Below are 18,226 nucleotides of genomic sequence, written 5' to 3' on the forward strand. Positions count from 1 at the left end.
TCACATGAGGAATGGATGCTACCTAAAGTATGGACTTCCTGTATACTCAAGTGCAGCCGAGGCGACCATGGCGACACACAGAGTGAAGGCCAAGTCACCGAGGAGACGAACAAACGAACACGTCAAGATGCGAGGGTGGAAGTCTTCAGCTTCCGAATGACCAGAAGCCTTCGAACGTCCGACACCATCCAGCATCCCGATGACTCAGCCTCTTCGTACATCCGGTGCCAATCGAACAGAGCCGAATCTAGGGATGTCTGAAGACCTCCGTACATCTTACACCTCTAGAATCTGGATGACCGAGCGCCTCTGAAAATCCGGTGCCACATGTCCCGAAAAGAAATGTCGGACATCGGACAACCTCCGGACGCCCACGAGCCGCTGGACATTCAGAACCACCTGCGCATAGCTATGGCCTTTGTCCTTGTATCTCTCTCTCACTTACCCCTTCATTGTTAACACTATAAACACTCTTCCCCCACCTCCTTTCTAGGGTTAGCAATGGTTTAGCTGCATAGATTAGTTGAGCATTGCTCCTTCAACTACTTCTCCCATGGAGATGAGACCTCTATGTGAGAAGATCCCTTAGTGGATGTCAAGGCCCCTTGTGAAGGAAGATCCATAGTGGATTCAAGGCCCCATCTCCCCATGGGATTTGGGATGAACTCTACCATGTATCCTCTTTCCCTTTGTTGTTCATGTACCTATGTGAATCTTTGTTGGGGAACGTCGCATGGGAAACAAAATTTTTCCTACGCGCACGAAGACCTATCATGGTGATGTCCATCTACGAGAGGGTATGTTCGATCTACGTACCCTTGTAGATCGCACAGCAGAAGCGTTAGTGCACGCGGTTGATGTAGTGGAACGTCTTCACGTCCCTCGATCCGCCCCGCGAACTATCCCGTGAACAGTCCCACGAGCTAGCGCCGAACGGACGGCACCTCCGCGTTCAGCACACGTACAACTCGACGATGATCTCGGCCTTCTTGATCCAGCAAGAGAGACGGAGAGGTAGAAGAGTTCTCCGGCAGCGTGACGGCGCTCCGGAGGTTGGTGATGATCTTGTCTCAGCACGGCTCCGCCCGAGCTCCGCAGAAACGCGATCTAGAGGTAAAACCGTGGAGATATGTGGTCGGGCTGCTGTGGCAAAGTTGTCTCAAATCAGCCCTAAAACCCCACTATATATAGGAGGAGGAGGGGGAGACTTGCCTTGGGGTCCAAGGACTCCCAAGGGAGTCGGCCGAGCCAAGGGGGAAGGTCTCCCCCTCCCAAACCGAAATCCACTTGGTTTGGAAGGTGGAGTCCTTCTTCCCTTTCCCACCTCCTTCTTTTTTTTTCTTTTCTCTTTGATTTTCTTTCCTATGAGCATAGGCCTCTCTTGGGCTGTCTCACCAGCCCACTAAGGGCTGGTGCGGCACCCCAAACACCCATGGGCTTCCCCGGGGTGGGTGGGCCCCCCCGTGAACTCCCGGAACCCATTCGTCATTCCCGGTACATTCCCGGTAACTCCGAAAACCTTCCGGTAATCAAATGAGGTCATCCTATATATCAATCATCGTTTCCGGACCATTCCGGAAACCCTCGTGACGTCCGTGATCTCATCCGGGACTCCGAACAACATTCGGTAACCAACCATATAACTCAAATACGCATAAAACAACGTCGAACCTTAAGTGTGCAGACCCTGCGGGTTCGAGAACTATGTAGACATGACCCGAGAGACTCCTCGGTCAATATCCAATAGCGGGACCTGGATGCCCATATTGGATCCTACATATTCTACGAAGATCTTATCGTTTGAACCTCAGTGCCAAGGATTCATATAATCCCGTATGTCATTCCCTTTGTCCTTCGGTATGTTACTTGCCCGAGATTCGATCGTTAGTATCCGCATACATATTTCAATCTCGTTTACCGGCAAGTCTCTTTACTCGTTCCGTAATACAAGATCCCGCAACTTACACTAAGTCACATTGCTTGCAAGGCTTGTGTGTGATGTTGTATTACCGAGTGGGCCCCGAGATACCTCTCCGTCACACGGAGTGACAAATCCCAGTCTCGATCCATACTAACTCAACGAACACCTTCGGAGATACCTGTAGAGCATCTTTATAGTCACCCAGTTATGTTGCGACGTTCGATACACACAAAGCATTCCTCTGGTGTCCGTGAGTTATATGATCTCATGGTCATAGGAACAAATACTTGACACGCAGAAAACAGTAGCAATAAAATGACACGATCAACATGCTACGTCTATTAGTTTGGGTGTAGTCCATCACATGATTATCCTAATGATGTGATCCCGTTATCAAGTGACAACACTTGCCTATGGCCAGGAAACCTTGACCATCTTTGATCAACGAGCTAGTCAACTAGAGGCTTACTAGGGACAGTGTTTTGTCTATGTATCCACACAAGTATTGTGTTTCCAATCAATACAATTATAGCATGTATAATAAACAATTAGCATGAACAAAGAAATATAATAATAACTAATTATTATTGCCTCTAGGGCATATTTCCAACAGTCTCCCACTTGCACTAGAGTCAATAATCTAGTTCACATCACCATGTGATTCCAACGAATCCAACACCCATATAGTTCTGGGGTCTGATCGCGTCTTGCTCGTGAGAGAGGTTTTAGCCAACGGTTCTGGAACTTTCAGATCCGTGCGTTCTTCACAAATCTTTATGTCATCTTATAGATGCTGCTACAACGTGCTATTCAGAAATGCTCCAAATATCTACTCTACTATACGAATCCGTTTCACTACTCATAGTTATTCGGATTAGTGTCAAAGCTTGCATCGACGTAACCCTTTACTACGAACTCTTTAACCACCTCCATAATCGAGAAAAATTCCTTAGTCTATTTAGTTACTAAGGATAACTTTGACCGCTGATCAGTGATTCAATCCTGGATCACTCTGTGTACCTCTTAACAGACTTGCTGCAAGGCACACATCAGGTGCGGTACTCAGCATGGCATACTTTAGAGTCTACGGCTAAGGCATAGAAGACGACCTTCGTCTATTGTCTTTATTCTGCCGTGGTCGGGTTTTTTTGAGTCTTACTCAAATTCACACCTTACAACGCAACCAAAAACTCCTTCTTTGCTGATCCATTTTGAAATCTTTCAAAAACTTGTCAAGGCATGCATCTTGTTGAAACTTCCATTAAGTGCCTTTGATCTATCTCCATAGATCTTTGATGCTCAACGTTCAATTAGCGCAATCCAGGTATTCCTTTGAAAACTCCTTTCAAACAACCTTGTATGCTTTACACAAATTCTACATTACTTTCTGATCCACAATATGTCAACCACATATACTTATCAGAAATTCCATAGTGCTCCCACTCACTTCTTTGGAAATACAAGTTTCTCACAAACTTTGTACAAACCCAAAATCTTTGATCATCTCATCAAAGTGTATATTCCAACTCCGAGATGCTTGCACCAGTCCATTTAAGGATCGCTGGAGCTTGCATACTTGCTAGTATCTTTAGGATCGACAAAACCTCATGGTTGTATCTCATACAATGTTTGCTCAAGGAAACCTTCGAGGAAACAATGTTTTGACATCCTACATGCAATATTTCATAAATAATGCAGGAACTACTAACATAATTCTAACAGACTTTTAGCATCGCTACCAGTGAGAAAGTCTCATCATAGTCAACTGTTTGATCTTGTCGGAAACATCTTTGCGACAAGTCGAGCTTTTCTTAATAGTGACTTATCACCATCACCGTCTGTCTTCCTTTTAAAGATCCATCTTTACTCAATAGTCCTATGACCATCAAGTAGTTCTTCCAAAGTCTACACTTTGTTTTCATACATGGATCCTCTCTCGGATTTCATGGCTTCCAGCCATTTGTCGGAATCCGGGCCCACCATTGCTTTCTCCATAACTCGTAGGTTCACTGTTGCTCAACAACATGACCTCCAAGACAGGGTTACCGTACCACTCTGCAGTAGTACGCGACCTTGTCAACCTACGAGGTTTGTAGTAACTTGATCCGATGCTTGATGATCACCATCATCAGCTTTCACTTCAATTGGTGTAGGCGCCATAGGAACAACTTCCTGCGCCCTGCTACACACTGGTCGAAGTGATGGTTCAATAACCTCATCAAGTTCTACCACCCTCCCACTCATTTCTTTCGAGAGAAACCTTTCCTCGAGAAAGGATCCGTTTCTAGAAACAAACACTTTGCTCTCGGATCTGAGATAGGAGATGTACCCAACTGTTTTGGATATCCTATGAAGATGCATTTATCCGCTTTGGGTTCGAGCTTATCAGACTGAAACTTTTTCACATAAGTGTCGAAACCCCAAACTTTCAAGAAACGACAGTTTAGATTTCTCTAAACCTCACTCTATACTGTGTCATCTCAACGGAAATACGTGGTGCCCTATTTAAAGTGAATGCGATTGTCTCTAATGCATAACCCATAAACGATAGTGGTAATTCGATAAGAGACATCATAGTATGCACCATATCAAATAGGGCGTGGCTAAGATGTTCAGACACATCATCACACTATGGTGTTCCACGTGGCATGAACTGCGAAACAATTTCCACATTGTCTTAACTGCGTACCAAAACTCGTAACTCAGATATTCATTTCTATGATCATATCGTAGACAGTTTATCCTCTTGTTACAACGAACTTCACTCCGAAACAGAATTGAACTTTTCAATATTTCAGACTTGTGATTCATTAAGCAAATACTCTAGTATCTACTCAAATCGTCATTGAAGTAAGAACATAATGATATCCACTGCGTGCCTCAGCACCCATTGGACTGCATACATCAAAATGTATCACTTCCAACAAGTTACTATCTTATTTCATCTCAATGAAAACAAGGCCTTGCTCATGTGGTATGATTTGCATGTCACTAGTGATTCAAAATCAAGTGAGTATAAAGATCCATCAGCATGGAGCCTCTTCATGCAATTTATACCAACATGACTCAAGCGGCAGTGCCACAAGTAAGTGGTACTATCATCATTACCTCGTATCTTTTGGCACCAATATCATGAACATGTGTAACACTACGATCGAGATTCAATAAACCATTGTAGGTGATTATTCAAGAAAATAGAGTAATCATTATTCTCTTTAAATGAATAATCGTATTGCAATAAACACGATCCAATCATATTCATGCTTAACGCAAGCACCAAATAACAATTATTTAGGTTTAACACCAATCCCGATGGTAGAGGGAGCGTGCGACGTTTGATCATATCAACCTTGGAAACACTTCCAACACGTATCGTCACCTCGCCTTTAGCTAGTCTCAGTTTATGCCGTAGCTTTCATTTCGTGTTACTAATCACTTAGCAAACGAACCGGTATCCAATACCCTCATGCTACTAGGAGTACTAGTAAAGTACACATCAACATCATGTATATCTAATATACTTCTTTCGACTTTTGCCAGCCTTCTTATCTACCAAGTATCTAGAGTTGCTCCGCCTCAGTGACTGTTCCCCTCATTACAGAAGCACTTAGTCTCGGGTTTGGGTTTAATCTTGGGTCTCTTCATTAGTGGAGCAACTGTTTTTCCGTTTCACGAAGTATCCCTTCTAGCCCTTGCCTTTCTTGAAACTTAGTGGTTTTACAAACCGTCAACTATTGATGCTCCTTCTGGATTTCTACTTTCGCAGTGTCAAACATCGCGAATCGCTCAAGGATCATTGTATCTATCCTTGATATGTTATAGTTCATCACGAAGCTCTCACAACTTGGTGGTAGTGACTTTGGAGAACCATCACTATCTCATCTGGAAGATTAACTCCCACTTGATTCAAGTGATTGTCGTACTCAGACAATCTGAGCACACGCTCAACGATTGAGCTTTTCTCCTTTACTTTGTGGACAAAGAATCTTGTGGGAGGTCTCGTACCTCTCAACAAGGGCACGAGCATGAAATCACAATTTCATCTCTTTAGAACATCACTTATGTTCCGTGACGTTTCAAAACGTCTTCGATGCCTTGCTTCTAAGCCATTAAGTATTTTGCACCGAACTATCGTGTAGTCATCAGAAACGTGTATGTCGAATGTTCACATCATCCACAGACGACGCTCGAGGTGCAGCACACCGAGTGGTGCATTAAGGACATAAGCCTTCTGCACAGCAACGAGGACAATCCTCTTCAAAGTTTGCTACTATCAACTTTCAACTAAATTTTCTCTAGGAACATATAAAAACAGTAGAGCTATTGCGCAAGATACATCGTAATTCGCAAAGACCATTAGACTATGTTCATGACAATTAGTTCAATTAATCATATTACTTAAGAACTCCCACTCAAAAAGTACATCTCTCTAGTCATTTGAGTGGTACATGATCCAAATTCACTATCTCAAGTCCGATCATCACGTGAGTCGAGAATAGTTTCAGTGGTAAGCATCTCTATGCTAATCATATCAACTATACGATTCATGCTCGACCTTTCGGTCTCATGTGTTCCAAGGCCATGTCTGCACATGCTAGGCTCGTCAAGCTTAACGCGAGTGTTCTGCGTGTGCAACTGTTTTGCACCCGTTGTATGTGAACGTTGAGTCTATTACACCCGATCATCATGTGGTGTCTCGAAACGACGAACTGTCGCAACGGTGCACAGTCGGGGAGAACACAATTTCGTCTTGAAATTTTAGTGAGAGATCACCTCATAATGCTACCGTCGTTCTAAGCAAGATAAGGTGCAAAAAAGGATTAACATCACATGCAATTCATAAGTGACATGATATGGCCATCATTTACGTGCTCCTTGATCTCCATCACCAAAGCACCGGCACGATCTTCTTGTCACCGGCGCCACACCATGATCTCCATCAACGTGTCGCCATCGGGTTGTCGTGCTACTCATGCTATTACTACTAAAGCTACGTCCTAGCAAAATAGTAAATGCATCTGCAAGCACAAATGTTAGTTTAAAGACAACCCTATGGCTCCAGCCGGTTGCCGTACCATCGACGTGCAAGTCGATATTAACTATTACAACATGATCATCTCATACATCCACTATATCACATCACATCATTGGCCATATCACATCACAAGCATACCCTGCAAAAACAAGTTAGACGTCCTCTAATTTTGTTGTTGCATGTTTTATGTGGTGACCATGGGTATCTAGTAGGATCGCACCTTACTTACGCAAACACCACAACGGAGATATATGAGTTGCTATTTAACCTCATCCAAGGACCTCCTCGGTCAAATCCGATTCAACTAAAGTTGGAGAAACTGACACCCGCCAGTCATCTTTGAGAAACGGAGTTACTCGTAGCGATGAAACCAGTCTCTCGTAAGCGTAGGAGTAATGTCGGTACGAGCCGCTTCGATCCAACAATACCGCGGAATCAAGAAAAGACTAAGGAGGGCAGCAAAACGCACATCACCGCCCACAAAAACTTTTGTGTTCTACTCGAGAAGACATCTACGCATGAACATAGCTCATGATGCCACTGTTGGGGAACGTCGCATGGGAAACAAAATTTTTCCTACGCGTACGAAGACCTATCATGGTGATGTCCATCTACGAGAGGGGATGGTCGATCTACGTACCCTTGTAGACCGCACAGCAGAAGCGTTAGTGAACGCGGTTGATGTAGTGGAACGTCTTCACGTCCCTCGATCCGCCCCGCGAACTATCCCGCGAACAGTCCCACGATCTAGTGCCGAACGGACGGCACCTCCGTGTTCAGCACACGTACAGCTCGACGATGATCTCAGCCTTCTTGATCGAGCAAGAGAGACGAAGAGGTAGAAGAGTTCTCCGGCAGCGTGACGGCGCTCCGGAGGTTGGTGATGATCTTGTCTCAGCAGGGCTCCGCCCGAGCTCCGCCCGAGCTCCGCAGAAACGCGATCTAGAGGTAAAACCGTGGAGATATGTGGTCGGGCTGCCGTGGCAAAGTTGTCTCAAATCAGCCCTAAAACCCCACTATATATAGGAGGAGGAGGGGGGAGACTTGCCTTGGGGTCCAAGGACTCCCAAGGGAGTCGGCCGAGCCAAGGGGGAAGGTCTCCCCCTCCCAAACCGAAATCCACTTGGTTTGGAAGGTGGAGTCCTTCTTCCCTTTCCCACCTCCTTTTTTTTATTTTCTCTTTGATTTTCTTTCCTATGTGCATAGGCCTCTCTTGGTCTGTCTCACCAGCCCACTAAGGGCTGGTGCGGCACCCCAAACACCCATGGGCTTCCCCGGGGTGGGTGCCCCCCCCGGTGAACTCCCGGAACCCATTCGTCATTCCCGGTACATTCCCGGTAACTCCGAAAACCTTCCGGTAATCAAATGAGGTCATCCTATATATCAATCTTCGTTTCCGGACCATTCTGGAAACCCTCGTGACGTCCGTTATCTCATCCGGGACTCCGAACAACATTCGGTAACCAACCATATAACTCAAATACGCATAAAACAACGTCGAACCTTAAGTGTGCAGACCCTGCGGGTTTAAGAACTATGTAGACATGACCCGAGAGACTCCTGGGTCAATATCCAATAGCGGGACCCGGATGCCCATATTGGATCCTACATATTCTACGAAGATCTTATCGTTTGAACCTCAGTGCCAAGGATTCATATAATCCCGTATGTCATTCCCTTTGTCCTTCGGTATGTTACTTGCCCGAGATTCGATCGTCAGTATCCGCAAACCTATTTCAATCTCGTTTACCGGCAAGTCTCTTTACTCGTTCCGTAATACAAGATCCCGCAACTTACACTAAGTCACATTGCTTGCAAGGCTTGTGTGTGATGTTGTATTACCGAGTGGGCCCCGAGATACCTCTTCGTCACACGGAGTGACAAATCCCAGTCTCGATCCATACTAACTCAACGAACACCTTCGGAGATACCTGTAGAGCATCTTTATAGTCACCTAGTTACGTTGCGACGTTTGATACACAAAAAACATTCCTCTGGTGTCCGTGAGTTATATGATCTCATGGTCATAGGAACAAATACTTGACACGCAGAAAACAGTAGCAACAAAATGACACGATCAACATGCCACGTCTATTAGTTTGGGTCTAGTCCATCACATGATTCTCCTACTGATGTGATCCCGTTATCAAGTGACAACACTTGCCTATGGCCAGGAAACCTTGACCATCTTTGATCAACGAGCTAGTCAACTAGAGGCTTACTAGGGACAGTGTTTTGTCTATGTATCCACACAAGTATTGTGTTTCCAATCAATACAATTATAGCATGGATAATAAACGATTATCATGAACAAAGAAATATAATAATAACTAATTATTATTGCCTCTAGGGCATATTTCCAACAATCTTGTGTGTGGTGAGTCTAGTGGATGTGTGATTGGACTTGTTCTTGAGTGTTCCCTCTTGTGATTTCTCCCTGTTCCTCCCTATTTTCTTCGTCTTCTTGAGGTTTCCCCCTCCAATTCATGAAAGATCGACACCTAGGGGTTCCACTCACATCATATTGGTATCAAGAGCCATGTTCTTACAGATATGGAGTCCTCCCCTTCGTTTTCTAGCCTAATTTTGTTTGAGTTTGTCCCAATTTGAAAATCCTCACCAAAAATAGTCATACCAATTTTTTATGGTTTGTTGGTTTTGATGAGATTTTGGTGGCTTTGATCCATGGAACTCATGTTTGGCAAGTAGATCTAGCTTCCCCTCCACGGAATCCCCACAAAACTTTTCTTGTCCCCATAACTTTTGACCCCCCAAAATGGAAAACTCTTCCAAACATCACGTCCCAAATCTAGATCTCGAGTTGACACACACCCACCGAATGTTTGGCCCTTTTCGTATGTCCGGTCCCCGCGAGCCACCGGATTTCCTGAACTCAACGAACATTAATACTTGTGATCTGCATTAGGTTTTCCGTGAAGAGGAATGGGTTATCGCAGCACAATGTGGGTAACTACTTCCCTTAGTTATGAAAACAAGCTTTATTGAACCAATAAGATTATAGGAATATGAACCACAACCGTCTTCAATGGTTGCACACAAAATAACAAACAACTTGCACCCAACGCGGGCAAGAGGGTTATCAATCCTCTTGTCTTGTTATTTGCAAGCAAGTGAGGTGTGTAGATAATTGCAGATAGCAAGATAAAATAAAAATAAATAAATGTCAGTAAGGTATTGAATGTTTTATCAATATGTTGTGAATAGACCAGGGGAGCCTAGTTTGCCCTAATGGCATCTCTCATGAAAAATAGCATACAGATAGGCCAACTCCTGCCTGCACCTCTCTTGTTGGGCAATTGAAAAAAGCGAATAGTTATGCGATATTAACGGCAATGATCATGTGTATATAGGCATCACATCCATAAACAAATAGGTCAACTCCTGCGTGCACCTATTACTATTACTCCACTCATTGACCGCTATCCAACATGCATCTAGAGTATTAAGTAAAACTAAGTAATGCATGGAGAACAATGAGATGATGTAGACAACATAAACTCAAGCAATACAAATTAACCCCATCATTTTATCCTTAGTAGCAGCAACACAAAGACACATCTTGTCCCCTTCCGCACTCGGATATAGAAATTCTCCATGTTGAACCTACCATCACGCACCTCTCTCACCGAAGAAATATCAATCTAGTTGGCCAAACTAATTCAATAGATCAGAGGGAATTACGAAGCTATCATAGTCATGCAAATAAGAATCATATAAGTATTCAGAGGAAACTCAAATATTTATCATGAATAATCTGAACATAAATCTACAATTTATTGGATCCCAACAAATGCACCACATGAAAGGAATTGCAGCATATGGATCAAAGCGAAGATGCAATGATCATTGTATTGAATATCAAAGAGAGAGAGAGAGATGGCCATCTAGGTACTGACTATGGACCCGTAGGTCTATGGTAAACTACTCACACATCATCATGAGGGAAGAACGGTTGATGAAGAGGCCCTCCGTGATTGGTCCCCCTCCGGCAGGGTGCCGGAACAGAGCTCCAGATGGCCTCCCGTCGGAACACAGACTTGCAACGGCGTAAAAAGTGTCTCGGGACTCCCTGTGATGTTTCTAGGGTAGATGCGAATTTATAAGAGAGAGAATGGAGTCGGGAGGGGGGTCGTGCCCTGTTGGCTTGTGGTACCCTTGTGAGGCTTCCGGCCTTCTTTCGATGCTCATTGGTCTTCTTTTGGTCGAGAAAAAATCACCAAAAAGTTTCAGGGCAATTGGACTTCGTTTGGTACGGAAAACTTAAGAAGTGAAAACACGTAGAAAAAAACAACTTGCACTGGGCACTTGGTCAATAGGTTGTGATAAAAAATAATATAAATTGGTAAATAAATAACCCAAAATCATACTAGAAGGATAATATATCAGCATGGAACAATAAAAAATTATATATACATTGGATACGTATCAAGCATCTCCAAGCTTAATTCATGCTCGTCCTTGAGTAGGTAGATTATAAAACAGAATTTTATATGTGGCATGCTATCCATGATGTAACCTTACGCATCTATGCTCGCTAAGAATGATGAATTAAGAAATATTAACACAACAATACTTATAGGTATAAGCAGCAAATCATTAATCTTTGAAAGTATACGATCCTCAAAGATTGTTTTACCCATATTCATATTTATTATATTAGCAAGGCATGGTTCCATCTTCACCACATTAATACAAATGCCAAGCACCACGGTGTCCAAGTTAGGCAATTGGATCGTACTTTTTCAATATGCATCAACTTTTTATTCTTCAGGCAATACATGAGTGTGAAACATTGGACATATCATAAAGGTGGAATAGAATATGGTGGTAGGTATCAAAGGGGTAAAAGTAGAGAATATAGTCTCACATCAACTAGGCGTACCAATGAGCTATGGAGATGCCCGTCGATATATATCGATGCGGGGAGTAGGAATTGCCATGCAAATGATGCACAAGAGCTATAAGACTATGAAAGCTCGAGTGAAGCTAAGTGGGGTGTGCATCCAACTTGCTTGCTCATGAAGACCCCGGGCATTTGAGGAAGCCTGTCATCAGAATATACAAGCCAAGTTTATGAAAAAGTGATTCCACTAGCATATGAGTGACATAACACGAGACTCGCTATATGAAGAACAAGGTGCCACTTTGAGGCACAAGTGTGGTAAATGATAGTAGCAAAGTTCCTTCTCTCTTTATCTCTCGTTCATTATTTCTTTTTCTATCATTTTATTTTTATTTTTTATGGTGGGCTCATTTGGCCTCCCCATTTTTATTTCCTTAGTGGGACAATGCTTTAATAATGATGATCATCACACTTTTATTTACTTACAATTCAATATGAAAACTAAAAGGACGATATGACTATGTATGAATGCCTCTGGTAGTGTACCTGGATGTGCAAAGATCTAGCATGACATGTATCAAAAATATGATGAACGGTGGTGTTAGAGCTTATTTCTCCATATGTGGTTTTCGTAATCGATGACAATCCTTATGGACTAATGGTTGCCTTTGAGTTATATTCAATGGATTTGTCCATAGGCACTTCTTGAAGCCCATATGTTGGTTTCAAGGAGTTCATATGATGACCAATGTGGTACTCAAGGTGTTATCCAAAGATTGGTCATAAAGACACAATATTGGTCAAGAATAAGTCAAAGAGTGAATCAAGTTGATCAACACACAAAGCGTGGAAGATCTACCGAGAGGGATCAAGTGATCCCATGGTATGGTAAGCATTATCCATTATGCTTTGTGTACTAACCCATGGTCTTTGTGGGAGTTATATGCGAGGTTAGGTGTGTTTCCATGGGCTTGTGTCAAGATTAAGATCTCATACAACCCATTGAGGATGACTTCAAGTGGTGATCGTCATCAAGATTGCGGTGTGCAAGTTCAAGTGGAGATGTGCGAAGATATCTTGCTTGAAGAGTGTCGTCCATTGTGGTGGCAATAGACTTGTGAAGATGTGTTGAAGAGTGGCTCACCCATAGTGAGTATGGGGGAGCAATCAACTAGTCTTCATCGAGCCAACGCAATCAAGAAAGGTGGTCCACCTTGAGTAAGTCAAGATTGTCATCATCTAGCTCAAGTAGACTATGTGCAAGGTATAAGTTCGCCCTTGATAGGTTTTATATATTACCTATATCACAGGGATAGTTGGGAGAGTGGGTTATAGGATAGATTTCCATACTGTCAAGGGGGGGTTCTCAAGTGAGTAGCTTGATCGTATCATTTGTTGAGAGCCCAAACCATTTGCATCCTTGGTTCTTGTTTGGTGTTTCTATTTGTGAGTTTTAGAGTCCATCTTTATGACAAGCTCGAGTTCATCAAAAATAGAGACCATATGCATCTTCAATGATGTTTTCGATGCTGGAGTTTATGATCAGATCTATGAAATCATATTCATGCTTGATTATTATAGCCTCGTATTTCTTCTCCGATATTTGGTTTTTGTCTCGCCAACTTGATCTTTTATCTTGCAATGGGAAGAAGTGCTTTGTGATGGGTTCGATCTTGTGGTGCTCAATCTCTATGACAGAAAGAGACATGACACGCGTGTATCGTTGCCATCAACGATAAAATGATGGGGTCTATTCCTACATGAATTGATTTTGTCTACATCATGTCATCGTTCTTAATACATTACTCTATTTCTCTATGAACTCAATACACTAGATGCATGCTGGATAGCGGTTGATGTGTGGAGTAATAGAAGTAGCTGCACGCAGAAGTCGGTCTACTTGTCTTGGACGTGATGCCTATATACATGATCATTGTCTTGAATACCGTCATAAATATTTTCTGTTCTATCAATTTCCCAATAGTAATTTGTCTACCCACCATTTGCTATTTTCTGGAGAGAAGCCATTAGTGAAACCTACGGCCCCCGGGTCTACTTCACATCATCTATTTGCAATCTCTACTTTGCTATTCGCGTTTCCATTTTATTTGCTCTTTTATTTTCAGATCTATATTATCAAAAAACCCAAAAACACATTGCTGCATTTTATTTTCTATCACTCTTATTTGCACAAATCTATCCTTACTTTACCCACAAGGGATTTACAAACCCTCCACGCGTTGGGTTGCGAGGATTTGCTATTTGTGTGCAGGTCCCGCTTACATAGTCTTGTGGATCTTCCTACTGGATTGATACCTTGGTTTCATAACTAGGGGAAATACTTGCCATCATTTTTCTACATCACCCTTTAAGCTTGGAGGGAAACGAGCGCAATCAGCGAGGAGTCAAGATTTCCGGCGCCGTTGCTGGGGAAGATCAAGTCAAGATCTATCAGTTTCCCACACATAAACTCTCATCTCCTTGCAATTACATTATTTGCCATTTGCCTCTCGTTTTCCTCTCCCCCACTTCCCACAAATATTTTCCTTCTTTCCTTTTGCCTGTTTCTTGCTTCCTTGCTTCTATTGCCTTCATGTGAACACTCGAAAACAGAAAAATAAATAGGAAAAGGAAATACATATGGATCCTCATCCACTTGCTAATCATTTCAAAAGATCTAATTATCTTGAACCTATTGCTAGTGAGTTGAGTGCTCATGATTATTTTTGTGAAGTTTTGCTTGAAAACCGTGAATCTGAATATTGTGATGAAGTGTTAAAAGAAGAAATTTATAAAGTGATTCATGATATCTCCTTGAATGAAAAGCATGATTGCAATGATGTTATTATAAATTATATTAATGTCAATTGTGCTAATAATATGCAAAACTACAAGACTGGGGATGGAAATTTTTTCATGTCCACTGCTCATTGTAATCATCATGATTGGGGTGATGCTTCTTATTTATCTTGAAATATATTTAATCCTTATGATGAATATTATATTGATAATAATGTTTGCAATAGTACTAAAAGTGAGTTTGGAAGAGTGTCAACTTCAGGTAATAATGATCCAAATATTTTGGATAATTATCTATATCTTGAATTTTTCAATAAAAGTGGGTTTGGAGAGGTAATGACTTTAGTTAATGTTAATCCCACTACCTTGGAAGATTATAAGACTTTTATGCATGTGGATCATGAAGATATTATTATATTTGATACCTATATTGTTGATTTTGAATATTATACTACATGTAATTATTATGGGAGAGGTAAATATGGTTATAGAAATATTCATGTTACTAAATTATCTCTCTTCATGTTGAGTTTGCTATTGTTTCTTTCTTCTTCCATGCATATGTTAGATATTTCTTGTCTTGATAATTTGTGTGCTTATGAGATGCCTATGCATAGGAAGTATGTTAGACTTAAATGTGTTTGTCTTATGCTAGATGATTCTCTATTTGTGTTTCAACTACTATCTTTCATGTGAGCATCAACAAAATCTCAAGCCTATTTTAATGGCTATAAAGAAAGAGCTTGTTGGGAGGCAGCCCAATGAATAAAAATTATTTTTCACTTGTGCTTTCTATTCTTGATTGTCATAATTATTCTACTCTTATGATTGTGTTTTTATGTTTTAATTAGTATTTGCGCCAAGTAAAGCCTTTAAGACAATGTTGGGTGATAGTTGCTTTGATCTTGTTGGAAAACAAAAACTTTTGCGTTTAGTAGAAAAATATCTAAAACTCAGAGAAGCATAAAAAATATCTGAATTTTTCACAAGATTGATACACAAATTCCATATGTTTTGCTATTTTTAAAAAAAAATTGGAGTTACAAAAGCATGAGTAAAATTTGAGTCTTTATAGACTGTTCTATTTTTGACATATTCTGTTTTCTTCGCGTTATGTGCTTGTTTTGATGATTATATGGTTTGTATTAGGGGGTATAAGCCATAGAAAAGTTATAATACAGTAGGTATAATGCAAAAAAATTGGAATAGGTTTTCAACATTACCTAAAGTAAAGGTTGGTTTTCTTATACTAACGGATTTCACGAAAATTTTGTTGAGTTTTGTGTGATTGAAGTTTTCAAGTTTTTAGTGAAATCACGATGGATGAAGGAATAAGGAGTGCTTAAAGCCTAAGTTTGGGGATGATCCATGGCACCCCAAGGTAATACCCAAAGAGTACCAAGGAACTAAACTTGGGGATGCCCCAGAAGGCATCCCCTCTTTCTTCTAACAACCATTGGTAATTTTACTTGGAGCTATATTTTTATTCATCACATATCATGAGTTTTGCTTGGAGCGGCTTGTATCATTTGTGTCTTTCCTTGATTTTCTGGTTAATTTGTCATAATAAACCTTGTTGGACACACCCATTTGAGACAGCCAAATTATACTATGATTTGTTAGAATCTCTCTTTATGCTTCACTTAATTTTTTGAGCCATATAATTTCTCTAGTGCTTTATTTATATCTTTTTGAGCACGGTGGTGTTGTTGTTTTGAACATATTTTCTCTCATGCTTCACTTAGATTATTTTGACATGCATAGAACTTTTGAAGAAGTCCTCTCTTGCTTCACTTATATTATTTTGAGAGATGAAATTTTTAAAGAAACTTGTGCTCTCGTTCTTCACTTATATTTGTTTGAGAGCTTGTTATTTGCAATGGCAGTTTTCTTTAAATAAAATTAGTCCCAAAGTGATAAATGTCTAGGACGGATATTATAAAAACTTTCATGAAGATCATTGGATATTAAACTTGATTCCTTGCAATAGTTTTGCGATATGAAGATAGTGATATGTGAGTTATGTTGATGAGTAATTATGCTTTAGTAAGAATATTGGTGTTAAGGTTTGTAATACCCTATGCTTGCACATGAAGTCAATAATTATGCTATGAAATTACATCCTACTTGTGTTGCATTATTCGGTGTTAGTTAGGTTTAACGTTCGCTTATGATGGTTTTTGTTCCTTGGTTGGGCCCTTCTCAATCTATTTGTTAGCCTTCACTTATACTAAGCGGGAATACTGCTTGTGCATCCAAATACTAAACCCAAAGTTGTGTCAAATGAGTACACCATACCTGCCTACATGTGGTATTTCAATGTCGTTCCAAGTAAATTTGCAAGTGCCAACTCTAATGTTCAAAAAAAATTATGTTTTGTGTGCCCGTGCCGCTCATGAAGCGGCGAGGGGTGGACGATATCTTCCATGTTAAATAGGTTATTCTCAATATTAGTGTTTATTCACTTGTCATTGCATGAGAGTATGTCGGTAATAGGGATGTCGAGTCCCAAAATGCAAAAAAAATTATTTTATGTTGTCAAATAATAAATTCCATGGGAAGTGTTATTATGGACGGTACTCGCGGGTAAGGCTACCCGTGGAATGTGAAAGAATGGTGGAAAAAGGAATGAACTTTATTTTCAGTTTGGGAACCGCCTATAATGTTTTTAGCATGGAGTATATTCTAAACTCTTAGTCATTATCATTGACAGGAAAAGCAAACCACCCAACATATTTTATCTCCAATTAATTTCACTCTAAGCTCTAGCACCTCTTCAAATCCCGGCTTCCCTCTACGAAGGGCCTATCTATTTACCTTATGCAATATTTATTTTGAATTTGAGTCTCCATCTTCTCTTATAAATCACCAACTAAGGAAAACCATTATCATACTTGAGCATTGGATGTAGTTAATATTTGGGTTTGTTGCATGAATGGATCAATGATGGGGCATGATGGGCTATGAATATTGTTCTTTAGCGTTGATATTTTGAAAGACTTGGTTGCTTGTTGATATGCTTGAGTACTGAAATTTTCATGTCAAACTATAAACTATTGTTTGGAATTATCTACAAGTCCATATGTCCATGCTAAAAAGAAAAAGAATATGATGAATATGTGAGACAGAAATCCACATCAAAATTCTATTTTTATCATTTACCTACTCGAGAACGAGCAGGAATTAAGCTTGGGGATGCTGATACGCCTCCAACATATCTATAATTTTTTATTGTTCCATGCTGTTATATTATCATTCTTGGATGTTTTATGATTATTTTGTAGCAACTTTATATCATGTTTTGGGACTAACCTATTGACACAGTGCCTAGTGCGATTTGCTGTTTTTTTGTATTTTTTCCTTCGCAGAAAATCAATATTAGATGAAGTCCAAATGCCATGAAACTTTATGGAGATTTTCTTTTGAACCACAAGGAAACTTGCGAGCCAAGGAGGATCGCCAGACGGGGCCCAGGCGGCCCACTTGACACCAGGGCGTGCCGAGGGCCCCTGGCACGGCTGGTGTCTAGTGGGGCCCTCGGGCGCCTCATCCACCGCCTCTGAGCTCTATAAATACCCCAATATTAAAAAAACCTAGGGGAGTCGAC

Source organism: Hordeum vulgare, chromosome 6H (assembly GCF_904849725.1).
Source record: "Hordeum vulgare subsp. vulgare chromosome 6H, MorexV3_pseudomolecules_assembly, whole genome shotgun sequence".
Lineage (NCBI taxonomy): Eukaryota > Viridiplantae > Streptophyta > Magnoliopsida > Poales > Poaceae > Hordeum > Hordeum vulgare.